General features: G+C 41.3%; 1 pseudogene; it reads right to left on the bottom strand.

The window, feature by feature from the left end:
- Nucleotides 1-2,082: 2,082 nt before the first annotated feature.
- Nucleotides 2,083-4,104, bottom strand: LOC100654998 (olfactory receptor 10R2-like; annotated as a pseudogene).
- Between the last annotated feature and the right edge of the window lie 201 nt (nt 4,105-4,305).

Raw genomic sequence — 4,305 nt, 5'->3', positions numbered from 1 at the left:
CAGCTGAAACGGTTGGAGTCTGCCAACAAGGGCCTATTCTCCTGAAATAGGCCCACACAGGTCCTTGCAGATGGAAAATTTACTCTAAGTCCATGGACCGTTTATGCTCGGACAGGAGCCGCTTCTGTCCTGAGCTCCCCAGTTAGTGTGGGTGGCAAATTATCTTTTCCCCTAATTGCAAATTTATTCCTTCTTCATGGCCAGGAGGATGGCTCTAGGCTTTCAACAGGGCCTATCTCAGGCCCAGGGAAATCAGCCGCTGAAGCTGGCTTTGGGGGGTGGGGGCACGGTAAAATGTATACAAGTACTTAGCTTTTGCAGGGAGCACCATTCTTCTCTGGGTCCTGAGGTGTGAGTAGGCTGTGTGGCTGGCTGTTTCTCCCTGAGGAAACTGCAGCCGAACGCTAGTTCCAGCCCAGTGCCACTGCTGCCACTCCCGGGAATGGTGCCTGAGGGCTCCCTGCAATTCAGGTCCAGTAACTCCTCTCTGCTTCTGAACCATCTCTTCCTCCCCCTGCCCCTCAGTTCATTTTCTAAGCTTTCTAAGTTCAGTGCTCCTAGCTGTCATAAATATACTTGTTTCACTTGTTTTTTCGGGTCTTTGTTGTAAAGAGGGCTTACCTGAAGTGTGTTTCTATTCCTCCATCTTGACTCTGCCTCAGGCCTTTCTTTTGAGGCAACTCTGAGTAGGTTCAAATGGCCGACTTTTCAGTTAGTAGTCAAGCACTTAACCATTTGTGCCACCCAAGGGAAAACCGTGGTGGCATAGTGGTTAAGTGCTATGGCTGCTAACCAAAGGGTCGGCAGTTCCAATCTGCCAGGCACTCCTTGGAAACTCTATGGGGCAGTTCTACTCTGTCTTATAGGGTCACTATGAGTTGGAATCGACTTGACAGCACTGGCTTTGGTTTTGGTTTTGCCACCCAAGGCCACCATTCATAAGTATAGGGTTGTACATAAATAACATAAATTTCTTTAGCCTAGAAGACCTAGGTTTCAGAGAAGGGCGCACTGGTAGGGAAGTAATAAAAACTTAGGCTGCATTAACATAAAATTGACTTCCAGAACAGGGAAGGTGGTCATTCCAGCCTCGTCTATAGTATCCATGTCCTGGCGATTTATTTTAAGAACACAAAATGGGAACCTTGGCAGCGTAGTGGTTAAGACCTATACCTACTAACCGTAAAGGTCAGCAATTTGAATCCACCAGGGGCCCTTTGGAAACCTATGGGGTAGTTCTACTTTGTCCTATAGGGTTTCTATGAGTCAGAATCGACTCCATGGCCTCAGGCTATTAACAAAACAGGAAATATCTAGAGAAGAATTCAGAGAAAGCTGATTAGGATTTTGAGATGTGTGGGAACTGTGATATATCATGAAGATCAAAGAAGTCTTCAGATAGGTTAAAAGTGTTGCAAGGGAAACATACATTATCTGTCTTCAAACGTTTGAATGGCTGATTAAATATGAGCTATGCATCGCCAGAGATAATAACTACAACCAAGAAAAGGAAGATATACAAAGCTGGAACTTTTTAACAATCAGAGATACTTAACAGTGGTATGACTTCCTATTTAGCAGTTAACCAGAAGCCAGGATGCTTCGAGTTAAACTTGTGCAATATCGAGCAATTGAAAGTGATAGCCTTGGGTTCTCTCCAACGCTGGTAGCTCGTGATTATATAAACAATGAAAAATTATATTAACTGATTACATTTTCCTCATGATCTTTTCATGAAGGGTCTTACCATGATTTTCATAAACCCTGGAGGAGTTGTAATTGTTGAATCTAAATTACCATTCACATCATGTTACTTATCCTTCATTGAAGACACTAAAATAATTTTTTAACTCAGTATCCTGAGTTATTTGTGCAAGTTTGAAATTGTTTGAGGTTAGGGTCTAATTAAAAATCAACCCACTTTTAAAGCTACACCCCACAAGGCCCACCAAAATAATACCATGGAAAAGCTTGAAACGTGAGGCCAGTAAAGAGTTATCTAAAGGAAAGACAGCAATGTTATTAATATTGTAACTATTGCTATATTCTCTGAAAGGGTGTTTCAAGTGATGTAAAAAATTCTCATTGTAGAACTTTAGGATAAAATCCTCCTCGGCCAATCACTTTCCAAATGGCCATCTGGACATCCCTGTTCCTGAGGCTATATACCATGGGATTGAATAATGGAGTAACTACTGTATAGGTCACTGTTACCAGCTTATCTTTGCTGGATGAGAACTTGGGTGATGGTCTAAGATAGACAAAGGAAGCACAGCCATAGGGGACAACAACCACAGTGAGATGGGAGGCACAAGTAGAGAAGGCTTTTCACTTGCCTTCGGCTGATGGGATTTTCAGGATGGTGCGGACAATGAAGCCATAAGAGATGCAAATGAAAGTCATGGGAACCATGAGTGCTAGAACTCCACCAATGAAGATGATCAGTTCGTTGATGTTGCTATCAGTACAGGCAAGTCGGATGACTGGTGAGATGTCACAAAAGTAGTGGTTGACCTTGTTGGGGCCACAGAAAGGAAGTCTAAAGACTAAAAGGGTTCCTATCAGTGAGAACAGAAAGCCAATCCCAGCACAAGAGACTGCCAGTTGTCCACATATCTGCCAGCTCATAAGAATGGGGTAGCGAAGTGGATGGCAGATGGCAGCTTAGCGGTCGTAACCCATCACTCCCAGTAGCATGCAATTAGTGACAGCAAAACCAAGGAAGAAGAACATCTGAGTGGCACAGCTAATAAATGAGATTGTTCTGAGTACAGACAACAGGTTTATGAGCATCTTGGGCAAAACGACAAATGCATAGCATGTCTCAGAGATGGAGAGGATCCCTAGGAAGAAGTACATAGGAATATGGAGGTTGCAATCCAGGCAGATGACAGTGACAATGGTGATGTTCCCACTGAAGATAATCAGGTACAGGCAGAGAAAAACAGCAAAGAGAATGAGTTGAGTTTCTCCAAGGCTGGAGAATCCCAGCAAGAGGAACTCTGTGACAGAGGAGACATTAGCTTGGTTGACCTGATTCTGGGAATTGACCTAAGGAGAAGAGGAATGAAGCAACAGATTATGTTAACCCTGAAAGATGCAAAAAGGTGGTCCACTACAATTTGAGGAGCAATAAATAGGAGAATGGAGAAAGACAATTACTCGGAAAAAGCATCTTACTGATTATGTGACTTCATGGAATTGTTTCAAAACACTCGGAGAGATGACAGCTATTTCCTGTGGTATTTCTACGTCTCTAAAAATACTGAAGTCTAGGTGATTTGTTCATGCCGCCTACTTCAAATAGTAATTAAGGAATGGAAATAAAAACTTCCTTTGTAACAACCTTCGTTCTATCATTTACCAGCTCATTAATCCTCTGTGTCTCAGTTTCCTCATTGGTAAAACAGAGATATTAATAGGACCTCTATCCTAAATTTTTATTAAAATTAAAGAACTTAGCCGACCACATGCACATTGTAATCTTTCAGTAAATGTCAGCTTTTGCTACATATCATGTAATTTGATTTTCAAGAAGTGGGTGCTGATTTTTCTTCTTGGGGTTCCTTTAAGCTTCTCTCCTTTTAACTTTTTTTTTAATTTTAAATGGTATTATTTTATTTTCACATGAACTACTGGACCAACATTGGACCTCAACTCCTATTCCTGCATGTTTCTAGTGACAATAATATTATATTGCCTTCATTTCATCCTTTCAGTGAATCACAAAACCTATCTTTGACCCACTTGATAGGAGTTGGAAGAGACCTTAGTGCATGTATAGGCAGTTGGTTCACCTAAGTAGCTCTAGAAAAACAAAGTTATCACAGTCAGATCAGTCATTGATTCTACTAACTTCTTATCATCCTGCCAAGAAGATGGACCTAATTTAGACTTCCCCTATAATTGTAGTGCTAACCTACTGTAGTGCTGACCTAGACAAAGGAGGAAATCCAAGCTACCAGGCTTCTTCTCAAAATGAGCTATTACATCTCTTCATCACAATTTTCTTGGATTTCAAGCAGAGCCCATTATTGACCAAGTCTGACCTCTAGGCATTACAGCTCCTCCAATTTCTCCTAGCCTAATAGTGGGCAGATCCATTTCCCCTTAATTCAACTCAAATCAAGGGTAAATTCCATAAAGCAATTAAGACCCATCGAAAATGGCCAAATAAATTAAAGAATATAAAAACACAGAAATTGATCATAAAATCAAAGTTCTTTAGCTAATGTAACTGAATTCAAGAGACCCACTGATTGCTGATCCTACACAATTTAGGTGTAATTCTTTCATCCACTACCG

Source organism: Loxodonta africana, chromosome 3 (assembly GCF_030014295.1).
Source record: "Loxodonta africana isolate mLoxAfr1 chromosome 3, mLoxAfr1.hap2, whole genome shotgun sequence".
Classification (NCBI taxonomy): Eukaryota; Metazoa; Chordata; class Mammalia; order Proboscidea; family Elephantidae; genus Loxodonta; species Loxodonta africana.
This window is presented reverse-complemented; position numbering and strand designations above follow the sequence as displayed.